Genomic DNA, 15,126 nt, shown 5'->3' with positions numbered 1-15,126 from the left:
GGAAAAGTCATTAGAGAAGATCCAAGTCAACAATATTGGAAATAAAAGAAAGGACATGATTCTAGACACTTCTGACATTAAAAGGATAATAAGGGAATATTATAAGAAACTTTATGCAATAAGTTTGATAATCTAAAGACCTAAACCTCCAAAACTGGTCCAAAATGAAATAGAAAGCTTGGAACTACTTATATAACAATTAAAGAAATGTCATTAGTGATTTAAAATCTCCCAGGGCAAGGTAGCTTTACTGGTGAATTGCATCAAATGTTTTAAGGAAAAAAAAATTAATATTATGAAAACTATTTCAGAAAATAGATAAGGAAGAAATACTTTCCTATATATTTCATGAGGACAGTGTTACCCTAATTCCAAAATCAGACAGAAATAGAAGAAAAGGGAACTATATTCTTTAGGAAAATAGATGCATAATATCTTACAAAATACCAGCTAATTGAATACTACAGTTTTTTTTAAAAATGGGTAGTTGTCCTAGGAATGTAAGGTTGGTTTAACATCTGTCAGTCCATCAATATAGTTCACCATTTTAATACAATGTAGGAGAAAAAAAATCATTTCAATAAATTCAGAGAGAACATTTGACAAAATTCAATACCTTTTCATGATAAGAATGTTTATCAAAGTAGTATTAGAAGAAAATTTTCTCAGTCTGTTTGAGGTTATCTACCAAAAAACAAAATAAAACCAAAAAAAAAAAAAAAAAAACCCACCTTACAGATAAGCATCATATTTGACGATGGATGGCTTAGTGCTGTCTACCTAAGATCAGGAACAAGGCAAGGATGTCCTCTGTCACCATTTTCTTTTTTTGTTTCTTTTTTTTTTTTTTTAAGATTTTATTTATTCATGAGAGAGGCAGAGACATAGGCAGAGAGAGAAGCAGGTTCCCTGTGGGGAACCCAATGTGGCACTCAATCCCAGACCCCGGGATCACACCCTGAGCCAAGACGCTCAACTGCTGAGCCACCCAGATTTCCCTGTCACCATTTTCATAATGATTTTCTAGAAATCTTACCAGTGTGATAAAGTAGAAAGTGAATTAATTAAAAGCATACAGATTGGAAAGGAAGACTCAAAACTGGCCTTACTATCATGTAGGTAGAAAAACCACATGATTTTTTTTAAATAAATAAATTTAGTAAGATTTTAAGTTTATTTTTAAAAAGAAATTAAAAAAATAAAATAAAAAAAGAAATTAAGTAACTATGTTGGGATACCTGGGTGGCTCAGTGGTTGAGCATCTGCCTGTGGCTCAGGGCATAATCCCAGGGTCCAGGATCGAGTTCCACATCAGGCTCCTTGCAGGGAGTCTGCTTCTCCCTCTGCCTATGTCTCTGCCTCTCTCTCTCTCTCTCTCTCTCTCTCTCTCTCTCTCTCTCTCTGTCTCTCTCATGAATAAGTAAGTAAAATCCTTAAAAAAAATAAACTAAGTCCATAAATATACAAAAATCAATTTCTTTCCATGTACTTTAAATAAAGATTTAAAACTAATTCCATTTACAATAACATAAGGAAACAAGATATTTGGGATAAATTTAACAAAAAATATTAAAGATGTCTACACCAAAAATTGTAAAATATGAAGGTGGGAAACTAAAGATCTAAATAAATACAGTATACTGTGCTTATGAATCAGAAGACTAAATATTGTTAAGATGTCATTCTTCCCCAAATAGACTTATAAATTCAATGTAATTTCAGTCAGATTCCAGCAGGCTTTTTTGAAGATATTGACAATGTGGCTTTAAAATTTATAGAAATAGGTAAAGAATCTAAAGTATCACAGTTTTGATAAAGTATAAAGTTGGAGGATTTAAACTGCTTGATTTCAAGATTTGCTGTAACACCTATAGTAATCAAGACAGTCTGATCATGACAAAATGATAGATCAATGGACCAGAATAAGAATCCAAAAATAGATCCACACACATATGATAAATTGATTCTTTAACAAAATTGCCAAGGTAATTCAATGGAGAAGTCTTTTCAAGAAATAGTGCCAAACAAATGTACATTTGTATGGGCTGAAATGAACCTTAACCTCAAACCATACTTAAAATTGGACTTAAATCATAAACCTACAATGTAAAAGCTAAAGCTAATTAACTTCTAGAGGAAACCATAGGGAAAAAAATCTGTAACATGGGTTAGGCAAAGGTTTCTTTAGAAGAATATCAAAAGCAAAACTAAAAGAAAATATTGATAAAATGTACTTTATCAGAAACTTGCTTTTGTAAGATGCTTTAAACAAAAAGGCAAGCCAAAGACTACAAGAATATTTTTGCAAAATATATATTTGATGAAGGACTTATTACCTATCCAGCATACATAGAGAACTTTTACAACTCAAGACAAACAACTCAATTTTAAAATGGTCAGATGACCAGAGGAGATGGTTTACAGTAGATGTATGAATGGTTATTAAGCCTGTGGAGAGCTCCTTATCACCTGTCTGACAAATGCACATGTAACAGAAGAAGACCAATAATGCCAAGTGTTGATGAAGTTGTGGAGCAGCTAGACCTATCATGCATCGCTAGTGGGTGCACATCAGCACGTTCGCATAACCATTTTGAGAACAATATGGCAGCACCATACAAAGTTACACGTTCACAGTCGGACCTAGCAATGCCACTTTAATTAACCCAAGTAAAATGGAAATACATGCCCACCCAAAAGTGTGTTCAAATGTTTCTAACAGCATTATTCTGGTGAGCAAATAAACAAATTGTCTTATATCCATTCCATGGAATCCTACTTGCAATAAAAAGGAACCAAATAGTAATATACAGAATAACTAGAATGAATCTCAAAAACAATGTGCTGAGTGAGAGAATCAAACATAAACACAAGGTTGACTTTGAAGAGCGCAGGATTAAACTGGAAATGGGAAGCGCATTTCCACTTATATGCAAATTTTTTACAATAAATGCAGTACTATAAATATTTTTTCTTTTCCTTATGATTTTCTTTTTTAAATATATATATATATGTATGTTTTTTAGATTTTACTTATTTATTCATAAGATGCACAGAGGCAGAGACACAGGCAGAGGGAGAAGCAGGCTCCCTGCAGGGGGCCCGATGCAGAACTCAATCCCAGGACCCCAGGATCACGCCCTGAGCCGAAGGCAGATGCTTAACCACTGAGCCACCCAGGCATCCCTCCTTATGATTTTCTTCATAACCTTTTCTCTAGCTTACCTTATTGTAAGAAGAATACAATATATAATATATATAACGTACCAAGAACAAAATACATATGTTATCGGTAAGCCTTCTGATCAGCCGTATGCTATTAGCAGTAACGTTTCAGGGAATCCAAGGTTATATGCAGATTTTAGACTGCATGGGGTGTCTGCTCCCCTAACCCCTGTGTTGCTCAAGTTTCAAGTGTACCATGTACTGTATGATTCCATTTATGTGAGATTCTAGAAAAGAAATATCTATAGTGACTAAAAGCAGGTTTTGGGGGCCAGGAGTTGGGAAAGGAGCAAGTGCAAAGTGCGACAGAGAACTTTTTTGAGATCTGTATCTTCATTGTAGCGATTACACAGTTGTATGCAATTAACAAAAATGATCATACAGTACATTTAAAATTGGTTGACTTTACTGTTGCAAATAATACCTTTAAGAAGAAAGAAAAATAAATCCTATTCATCCTTTAAGCCTAGGTTTTGCCACCTATTTATAAAAACTTCCTTTATTCTTTCTGTTGGAAGCACAGTTTCACTCCTTGAACTCCCAGAATTCTCTCTAACTCTTAGGTTGCTGTTTTCATGTTGTCATTTTGTATATTTCAACTCCCCTGCTAGTCTTATTTCTTTGGGGGCAGGGATTATTTCTAATTTTATCTTGGATTCTCCAAAGCCCAATTTTTGCTTATCTTGCTATTTATTTTTTTTCTCTCAGAAGCAGTGGATAGAAAGCATCATTCCATTTAATGAAGGGTTCCAATTAATTACATTTCAGGTTGTTTTTTTTTACTGCAAATGTATACTTCAGAAATACATTCAGCATAGGGAATTATGATCTCTCACAGTTTCCTTTAAACAACAAATGAATTACTCCCCCACCCCAGATTCCAAGTTTATGTGTTCCTTTAAAAAGTGTCTCATTAAAAAAAAAAGTATCTCATTGCTGATGAATGAAAAAAATTATTTTTGCTAGCACTAAACTCTAGGAGATATTAGATGAAGGGACACTGGGACAACTGAAATAACTCAGTTTGGTACTTTGTAAAAGAACTAAAAATGTTCTCTGATTAGATGTTTCTCATATTATTTTCTATAAAAACCCATAAAAAAAACAGAAAAAAGACATTAAATTTGAATTCATTGATGACCTTTTCACAGGACTTTTGGGATAACATTGCCCTGGTTTGTTTGATGATCTGCACACAAGTTGAGAGTTTACCGAAAGGAACAGGTAACTAAAATATTTGACTTCTGTCAAATAGCAGCAAGCAGACTTTTAGAATAAACTGTATTTAATCAATTTTTAATCAGATTCTCTCATGAGTCTCAGATATGCCTGTATTCTATATTGTCGAGTCCAGGGAAAATCCACACAATCTAGGGGACAGATTTGTATAAATGGCAAAATTGCCATTTGTAAAATCTTTAGGAGCCTGATTTATCTTTTTGTCCAAACTTAGGGCTACTCTACTTCCCCCATGGAAAGTACCTGAAGGAAGACCAGTTTTCAATTTTCTCAAAAACAGCTTTGAATACAACATTTTTGAACATGTACTCCACTGAGACACATAGTGCTATATGAAGTATACAAAAGAGATCATTGAATCTGAAAATGTTATAAAATGTAGGAAAAGTAACAAAAAGAGATTTTTTTTAAGATTTTTATTTATTCATAGAGACACAGCTAGAGAGAGAGGCAGAGGGAGAAGCAGGCACCACGCAGGGAGCCCGACGTGGGACTCGATCCCAGGTCTCCAGGATCACGCCCCGGGTTGCAGGCAGTGCTAAACCGCTGCGCCACTTGGGCTTCCCCAAAAAGAGAATTTTAGAGACTGAGAAGCCGGACCTAAACTCCCAGCTCAGCCACCTAACACCTCTTTTGGTGGCCCAGTCTATTGCCACTATTCAGTTGTGCCTTTGTAGAAGGAAAGCAGCTGTAGAAAATAAGCAAATGATGGGTATTCCTGTGTCCAATAAAACTTTATTTACAAAAAGACAGTTGGCTGTCTAGATTTGACCCATGGGCCATATTACTGATTCCTACTTTAACAAAATAGCACAGATTTGGAAGTAGAAAACCCAAAAGCTTTCTACCCAGGAAGTAGAAAATCCATCTCTGATGTGAAATGTGAACTGGCTGCATATTGATGATGAACCAAATCATTTAACTTCCTTGTGAATTACACTTTTTTTAGTAGTAAAATAAAGAGGTGGGACTATAGTGATCTGTCTTCTTAAAGTTTCCTGTCTTTAAATTTTAAATACTAAAAAAGAACTTTTTTTTTTTTTTTTGGCATAAAAATCACCTTTTCCTGAAAGATAAAGAAATAACCTAAGGATGAAATCAATGCAATGTTGACTTTACACTGGTTACAGAAGCTGGGCTTAAAACATTTTACACACATATTGCTTCTTTCCTTTGGGAACTTTGAGATCTAAAAGAACTTCAGTCTTACAGTCTATGAGAATGAACCGGTGACTTCCAAATCAACATATTACCAATAACTTTAGTGATAACTGGATACTTTAATGCACATTTCTTCTGTATATGAAAACTATGAGTTACCTGTAGGTTTTGTAAAAATAATTACATTATATCACTCTAGGGTAGTGTAAGTGGTTAAAAAAAAAAAGCTAACTTTTAAAAAATCACTCAGTAGCACCTAACCTATTTGATATCGATATTAAACATATATTTGATATATAGATTTATATATTAGTATAATTACATATTAAATTAATATTGTATCTATATTAGCAACCTGCTCATTTTAATCTCCATTTTACAGATAAGGAAACTAAAGTTCAGAAACATAAGTAACTGGTTTAAGGATACATAGCCAGGGTAAGTGTCAAAGCTGAGATAGAACTCCATGTATTAGTCTCCTATTGCTGTTGTAAGAAATTGCAGAAGACTAAGTTGTTTAAAATGGCACAGATTTACTATCTTAAATTTCTGGAAGTCAGAAATCTGACATTAGAATCAAGGTTTTGGCAGGGCTACATTCCTTCTGAAGGCTCCAAGGGAGAATTCTTTTTGCTTGCCTTTTCCAGCTTCTAGAGGGTTCCCATAGCCCTTGCCGTAGTGGCCCATTCCCATCTTCAGAGTCAGCAGTGGCCGGTCAAGTCACTCAGACTCTGACCTCGTACAACCACCCCTTCACTTTTAAGGACGCTTGTTACTTATTACATTGAGCCCATTCAGATAATCCTGGATAATCTCTTAAAATTCTAATTTAATCACATCTGCAAAGCCTCTTTTGCTCTATAAGGTAACATTTTCACAAGTTCCCGGGATTTGAATGTGGATGTTTTGTGGGTCCATTTTTCTACCCTCACACCCAGAAAAGGAGAATTTTTTTCAGAGATTCCACTTTATCCTCAGCATCTCCTAGAAAGGAGGATTTGTCATCCCATTAGACAGATAAAAGATCCTGAGGTGGAAAGAATCTGTGACTTTGCCAGAGTTTTAAAACTAGTTAGCCAGGGTGGGGTGGTGTGGGGTGGGATGCTCTTAATTCCCAGTCCACAAAGCTCTCTGTTGGATCGTACTTCCATAACATTTTTATCAGTATTAGGCATTTGATGCTAATATGGGTAAATTGCTTTCATGTCTCCAGATAATCAAACTTGAATTCAACCCAAATTAGACTTGATTCAATTCACTTGCCATCTGTTAGCTTGTTTGATACTTTCTGGCTTAAAAAAAAAAAAAAAATCTTTTCCTGAAGGATAAAGGAATAAGCTAAGGATATAATGGATACAGAGTTTTAACTTTATTCAGCTACCTTGAAAATCTCTCTTGTTACTGTAGTGTTTAGACTCAGTGGTTGAGGGTATATGGAATGGTTAAGGGTACATTTTACATTAAAAAGAGAGAGATAAAAAGGATATCTTAGAATGGATTTTTTTTAATCCAGTTTCAATTTATTTTCTATTTATAGAACTTTTTTCAACATGTATTTCCTATTATGCCAGTGAATAAGTAGTTGAATCTGTACTGTGAATTTACTTCCCTAGTCTGTAGATAATTAACTCTTTACTTTCTTTTTGAAATAGTAGCAATGGAGAGAAGAAGATAATACTTCAAAAAAAAAAAAAAACAATTAAAAGGAGTCCTTTATAGAGCTTGTGTTTTGTAATTGCTATATGAAGTAGTAATGGAGATGATAAATGACACATAACTTGTCTCTTTAGTCCATTCCTTCAGTTTTTCATCAATAGGCTAGTTCTCACAGTTAGATGTTTCTATTTTACCAAAACCAGGTATTTCCACATATTTCACATATTAGACTTTAGCTATTCCATAATCCATCATTTTTGTTGTTTCATTTGTTCTATTATTCTAAACAGCAGGTTGATTTTTGAATATTTTTCTAGCTTTTTTCCTTGGGCAGGAAGGAGTTTTTTTACCTCTGTACTAGCTTGTATAAAATTCATAGGTCTTCTAGTTAATGGAAGCAGTTAAACTGAAAAGAGTAGAAGGAAGGATGAACACAGCAGTTGACAATGACATCATTCTGAGAAGAAACTACGGCCCCGCCAGTGTGAGTCCCATGGTAACAATGCTGAGACTGGGAATGCCGTTTCCCCAAGCTCCTGGTGGTTGTAACCAAGGAAGTAGCAAAGTACAGAGTAGAATTGCATGTGGTGGTTCTCAAGGCGTATGAACAGTATGATGTAATAGAATTGAGTGGGAACTGAAGTGAGCCAGGACTGGGTTCAAGGCTTCCTGCTTCAGAGCTGTGTGGCCCTGGGCAAGAAACCTGATCTTTTCAATCCCCCATATCCTTCTTTATTAAAATGATAATTGCTGTTATTGTATGAATTAGAGATATGATTTATATAGTAGTAGTTGTAGTAGTAGTAGCCTAGTAAACAGGCGCTGTAAGGATAAAAATACAGTAGATTGAAGGTGGTAGGCAGATGTGTATAGCAGAGTGTGTTTACATTGGATTTTCACTGCCCCTAAAATTCCCTGGGCTTCAGCCATTCATACCTTCCACCCCCTAAATCCTTGGAAACCACTAATCTTTTTACTTTCTCCATAGTTCTGCCCTTTCTAGAATGTCATAGTTGGAGTCATATAGTATACAGCCTTTTCAGGTTGGCTTCTTTCCATTTGTAATGTTTATTTATGGTTCTTCCCTGTTTTCATAGCTTGATAGCTCATTTCTCTTTATCTCTGAATAGTATTCCATTTTGCAGATATACCACAGTTTATCCAGTCACCTATTGAAGGACACCTTGATTGTAATTATGTATAAAGAGGCTATCATTTGTGTGCAGACCTTGTATAGACATAAATTTTCAACTCCTTTGGGTAAATACAAAGGGGCAAGATGCTCATGTTGAGCATCTTTTCATATGCTTGTTTGCTGTCTGTCTTTGGTGAGTTATCTCCTCAGATTTTATGCCTGTTTTTTAGTTGTGTTGTTCATTTTCTTACTACATTTTAAGAGTTCTTTGTATTTTTGGATAGCACTTCTTTTCCAGATACATCTTTTGCAAATATTTTCTTCTCTGTGGCTTGTCTTCTCATTTGCTTGACATTGCGTTTTGCTGAGCAGAAGTTTTTAATTTTAATTAAATTCAACTTATCAATTCTTTCTTTCATGGATTGTACCTTTGGTGTTGTATCTTAAAAGTCATCACTAAATGCAAGGCCATCTAGATTTTTTTCTTATATTATCTTCTAGGAATTTTATGGTGTTGCATTTTATCTTTAGGTTTTATATTCCATTTTGAGTTAATTTTTGTGAAGGGTATAAGGTCTTTGTCTAGATTCTTTATATATATATTTCTAGTTGTTTCAGTATCATTTGTGGCAAAGATTACCTTTCTTTATTGAATGGCCTTTGATTCTTTGTGAAAGGCCAATTGACTATCTATGGATCTGTTTTTGGGCTCTCTCTTCTATTCCACTGGTTTGTTTTTTCACTAATACCATACTACCCTAATTATTATAGCTTTATGGTTAGTCTTAAAGATAGGTAGTGTCAGTTCTCCAGCTTCCTCAAATTGTGTTTGCTCTTTTAGTTTACGCTCTTGATTTTAATTCCATAGACTATGCTACAAAGTATAAGAATAAAACTTCATGGTATTGTCCTTTGGCTACATATCCAGTAAACAATAGAAATGATTTCTTTGTATCTTATTCCCCAGATTTTTTTTTTCTGTTTCCCAGATTTTAATCATCCCCATCCTTTGTATATATATTAAAACCCACTACTCAAAGAATGGTCTGTAGCTCCAGACATACTGAATCAGAATCCTGACCTACCAAATCAGCATTTTTATGAGATATCCATGTACTTTGTAAGAACATTAAAGTTTAAGAAGCCCTACTCTAAAAAACAACTTTTATCTGACTGACTATATAATAACTTCACTTTTTAAAGTTTGAAAACCACAATCAGATCAGAATCTAGGCAGTTTTTGTTTCTTCATTTTAAATGTTTTTTTTTAATGTTTTTTTTTTAATTTTTATTTATTTATGATAGTCACACACACACAGAGAGAGAGAGGCAGAGACACAGGCAGAGGGAGAAGCAGGCTCCATGCACCGGGAGCCCGACGTGGGATTCGATCCCGGGTCTCCAGGATCGCGCCCTGGGCCAAAGGCAGGCGCCAAACCGCTGTGCCACCCAGGGATCCCCTGTTTCTTCATTTTAGAATCTGCTCATTTCAAACCTGCTGGTCAGACAGAAGATAACATATAAACCAGGAAATTAGCACACTCAATAGAAACTTTAATGTTAACAGATGCTTTAAAGATCTTACAGTAGAATCAAATGTAATTTACATCATTCTGCTTGTTAATGAGGAGACATATCTGGAAAAATGTTGCTAAGACCAATGTCAAATTACTGCCTATGTTTTCTTCTAGCTTCATAGTTTCATGTCTTACATTTGTGAGTCTTTATTTATTTTTGTGTATAGTATAAGAAAGTGGCCCAGTTTCATTCTTTTGCATGTAACGATTCAGTTTTCCCAGCATGGTTTATTGAAGAGACTCTCTTCCCCATTGTTTTTGTGTTTTTTGTTTGCTTGGTTTGGTTTGGTTTTTGCCTCTTTTGACAGAGATAAATTGACCATATAAACATGAATTTATTTTTCAGCTCTCAATTCTGTTTTATTGATTTGGATGTCTGTTTTTGTACCATATTGTTTTGATGTCTACAGCTTTGTAGTAATCTTGAAATCTGGAATTGTGATACCTCCAGTTTTTTTTGTTCTTTCTCAAGATTGCTTTGGCTATTCCAAGTCTTTTGTGGTTCCATACAAATTTTAGTATTATTTGTTCTACTTCTGTGACAAATACTGTTGGTATTTTGATAGAGATTGCACTGAATCTGTATGTTTCTTTGGGGAGTATGGACATTTTAACGTTATTGATTCTTACAATCCTTGAGCATGGAATGTCTTCCCATTTGTATCATCGTTAATTTCTTTCATCAATGTCTTATAGTTTTCAGAGTACAGATCTTTCACTTCCTTAGCTAAGTTTATTCCTAGGTATTTTATTCTTTTTCATACAGTTGTAAGTGGAATTATTTTCTTAATTTTTCATTCTGCTGCTTTGTTTTTAGTGTGTAGAAATGCAACTGATTTCTGTATGTTAATTTTATATCCTGCAACTTTACTGAATTCATTTATATCCTGTTAGTTATGGAAATGGCTAAGTTTCTTGTTTCTTGGTACTTTTCCTGCAAATCAACTTTAAACAGTTATGACATGTAGAAATATACTTTGCAGTAACTCACCTCTGGGGCAAAATATATTATCTTTCCCATTACAAATGCTATTACTTTTAAGAAGCATAGGGTTTGGAGCTAGGCTTGAGATCTAATATTAACTCCGCTACTTCCTAATTTTATACCAACTGAGTATCAGTTTCCTCATCTGTAAATTGGAGAAGATACCCTCCAATATAATGGCTAGGAGGATTGGATGAGGTAATAACATAGTTTCCAGCACAGTGACTGCAGTAGCTCAACAATTGTTAGTTTCTTTTTTTTCCTCTACCCCCAAAGAGTCACATACTCTACCAACTGAGCCAGCCGGGATCCCCTCTAGGGAATAGATTCTTAAAAAGAGGTTTCACTTCTGTCTTTTCAACATAAAGATCTATATATTACCCTCAGATTTTATTGTGTAAATTGGCAAGCTTTTGTATATAAATACTGCTCTTTCCCCATTTATAGACATTATCTGTTTTTCATGAAGAAATTATCAGTTTTGCCACCCATTCATCCTTGATTCCTTGATCAAGGCTCTTTCTAGTATTGAGAATACTTTATGGCATCTAGCATATTCTAAATATTGTCTTTTCATTATTTCTGGCATATCATCTGGGAAAAGCTAATTCAGAGTCTGTTTTTACTTTTTTTTAAGATTTTATTTATTTATTCAACAGAGAGAACACAAACAGGGGGAGTAGCAGAGAGAGAGAGAGAGAGAGAAAGTCTTTTAAAAAAAGGCAGAAGGGGGATCCCTGGGGGGCTCAGTGGTTGAGTGTCTGCCTTCAGCCCAGGGTGTGATCCTGGGGTCCTGGGATCGAGTCCCACGTTGGGCTCCCTGCATGGAACCTGCTTCTCCCTCTGCCTGTGTCTCTGCCTCTCTCTGTCTCTGTCTCTCATGAATAAATAAAATCTTTTAAAAAAGAGAGAGAGAAAAAAATTAAAAATAAAAAAATACAGAAGCAGTAGAATCCTTAACTCTGCGTTAGGTCTCATACTCACCATATTGGCTCCCTTTGTGTGTTTCCCTTTATACGTCTGACTCATCTGCCTTCAAACTTGGTATGTATTTTACACTCTGATTTGTTCCAAATGAAGCTAGCTTTAGTATTAATTCAGCCTTCTAGTTGGAACTACGCATAAAATAAAAGTGGGTGGCACTGTACCCTTTTACATGGAGTTGCACATTAAGCTATTCACATTCTCTGTGTTCAAGAAGCATTGTGTGTTCTTTTTGCCTAGATTTTTGGGTTATTGACTAGTTGTGTTCTTCATAATTTAATAATAGATTATTTTCCAGAGTAGTTAAAGAATAGTCTTAGTCTGCCTACATTGGTACCAATCACTGCTTTAAGTATTTGGGCTGGAAATTGTGGTTGATTTTGATATTTTATCATCTTGAGTTTTGTCTTATCTCAGAACACAGGACTGTTAGAAGAACCCACTTGTCTGCTGAACATCCTACTGAAATATTTTCTTATTTAAGGGTGGTAGTGGATAAGGGCAGGACCAAAGTTGGAAAATTAATAGGAATCTACCAAAAATTGTTAAAGTAATAGAAAATTTCAAAAAACTATTGAATCATTGCGCAGAAACCTCTTGAAGATTTCTTGTTATATTTGACTTTTAATTATGTCCATATTAATTTAAATTCTTCTTGAATAATTAATTCTACCTCTCATTTTTAGGCAAGAGCCAAGGGAAAGTAATACAATTTAAATGATGTTTGTCATGAGGGAGGCTTTTCTAGTCTGTAACTACAAATTTTGTCATTTCTATTATTGGTTTACCTTCCCCTATGAATTCTTTGGAGTCTTATTCTTTATTGATTTTAAGCAATAACCATTGTCACGCATCACAAAGAAGCACCATTTTCTGCTGTAATCTCTAACTTCTCCAAGGATAACCGTGTTTAGACTTCTCTTAGGTTTCTCTTCAAGTTGATTTTCCCTGCCATTTGTCATTACCTCAGAGAGGGAGCTAAGGCTGCTCAGGGCCTGCTGGGTGCCAGGTAACATCCATGTCTCACAACACTCCTTTTTCTCCACGGTCTGTATTTTATCTGTAGCGTGCTGCTGCTTCCCTTCTTTACCACGTCACCTGCTCAGTTTTCAGTGCCATCGATAAATCAGAAGCCAGTCTTTCTCAGTAACTCTAGAGATATTTGGGGAATTCTTTTTTTTTTATAAATTTATTTTTTATTGGTGTTCAATTTGCCAATGTATAGAATAACACCCAGTGCTCATCCCGTCAAGTGCCCACCTCAGTGCCCGTCACTCAGTTACCCCCACCCCCCGCCCACCTCCCCTTCCACCACCCCTTCGTTTCCCAGAGTTAGGAGTCTCTCATGTTCTGTCTCCCTTTCTGATATTTCCCACTCATTTTTTCTCCTTTCCCCTTTATACCCTTTTACTATTTTTTATATTCCCCAAATGAATGAGACCATATAATGTTTGTCCTTCTCCGATTGACTTATTTCACTCAGCATAATACCCTCCAGTTCCATCCACGTCAAAGCAAATGGTGGTTATTTGTCATTTCTAATGGCTGAGTAATATTCCATTGTATACATAAACCACATCTTCTTTATAGATTTGGGGAATTCTATACTATTAGAATACATTCGGAATTGTGGTGATTCAAGGTAATATAAAATAGAGAAATGATGAGTATGAGAAGCTAAGAAAACAAAAAGCTTCTAGGATTTCTTTCTCTTTCAAAAAGCATATGTAGAGTACTTTAAGACCTTCCAGTAGGGCAGCCCCAGTGGCACAGCGGTTTAGTGCCACCAGGATGTGATCCTACAGACCCAGGATTGAGTCCCACATCAGGCTCCTGCTTCTCCCTCTGCCTGCCCCTCTCTCTCTCTCTCTCTCTCTCTCTCTCTCTCTGTCAAATAAAATAAAATAATAAAATAAAATAAAATATAAAATAAAATAAATAAAATAAAATAAAATAAAATAAAATAAAATAAAATAAAATAGACCTTCCAGTAGATTATACCTTTTTCTCCAGTGCCCACAATATTTAAAGAAAATCAGAGCATGGCAACCTGTCATGTGGGATTTCCATTTGCACTATCTTATTCCCTAAACTGGCAATGTTGTCAAGGCTACTGCTTGACAGGCAAATTGGGGAGGAAGAGAGCTGGATCAGGAGCTTCATGTGATCATTGACCCTCACCTGTTGTCCATTTAACAAATGACCTTGAAGAGTTCGTATAATCTTGTCTTTGGTAGGAAAATGGTAGACCCAGGGTTCGACTGGCTCTTGCTTATAAAAGTTAGACAGATTATAGAGCAATAGCGGGGCTCACAAGCTTATTAGCATGAAATACTGGCTGATCCAGAGGGAGATGCAAGAGTGATGGTATTGTGGCTGCAAATGATTGTGGGAGATACTTGTGAGTATTGCACAGTAAATCTGCACCTTCCGTGGACACTCAGTTTAAGGGGAGGCTTCCTTGGGATGGGGCTTCTGCAACACATGTCTAATAGGTGCATTCATTTTAATATGCTTATTCATTGAATAGGCCTGATTAATTAGTACATGTCACCATCTGGTACTTAGTGAGACTATTCATTTTTAAAATGTTGAAATTGCAGGGAATGGTGCACACCAATTAAAATCCTTTTAAATGGATTGTGTTGGTATAAAGTATACGTGCAGGAGGACCTCATTGGAATTCAGCATGCATCTAAGGGTACATACATCAGCCTGAAGTCAATTAGAACAAAGGAAGTCAAGAGAAGAGAAAATGAAAGAAGAGCTGTCCTTTTTCTGAATGTGTCTGCTCATACATTGGGCTTTCTCTATTTGTTTTTCTGTTCTTCCTCTCACTTGTCATGATTGTCCTCCAACTTTTTATTTTGGATTCTTTCTTTCTCTTTCACCCTCCATTTTTGTCTTTTTGTTTCTCACTTTCTCTCCTTCCCATCTCATCATTCTCCAGTCATACATTAAAATAGAAGAGTTGGAGGAGGGATCCCTGGGTGGCACAGCAGTTTGGCGCCTGCCTTTGGCCCAGGGCGCGATCCTGGAGACCCGGGATCGAATCCCACATCAGGCTCCCGGTGCATGGAGCCTGCTTCTCCCTCTGCCTGTGTCTCTGCCTCTCTCTCTCTCTCTCTCTCTCTCTCTCTCTCTCTCTATCATAAATAAATAAA

The 15,126-nt window shown here is 35.6% G+C and overlaps 1 protein-coding gene across 14 annotated transcripts in view; it reads left to right on the top strand.

Moving 5' to 3' along the window:
- Positions 1 to 15,126, top strand: part of PEAK1 (pseudopodium enriched atypical kinase 1) — a 288,824-nt gene that overhangs the window by 187,996 nt on the left and 85,702 nt on the right. The window contains exon 7 of one of the 14 annotated variants that reach the window (XM_055319934.1): positions 4,377 to 4,449. The exons of the other annotated variants lie outside the window; for them this stretch is intronic. The gene's annotated coding sequence lies outside the window, so the exon portion shown is untranslated. The remainder of the gene's footprint in view (positions 1 to 4,376; positions 4,450 to 15,126) is intronic. 14 annotated transcript variants of the gene reach the window in all.

Source organism: Nyctereutes procyonoides, unplaced genomic scaffold, assembly GCF_905146905.1.
Source record: "Nyctereutes procyonoides isolate TBG_1078 unplaced genomic scaffold, NYPRO_anot_genome, whole genome shotgun sequence".
Taxonomy (NCBI): Eukaryota; Metazoa; Chordata; class Mammalia; order Carnivora; family Canidae; genus Nyctereutes; species Nyctereutes procyonoides.
Note: the sequence above shows the minus strand (reverse complement) of the source record. Positions and strands in the feature narration are given on the sequence as shown.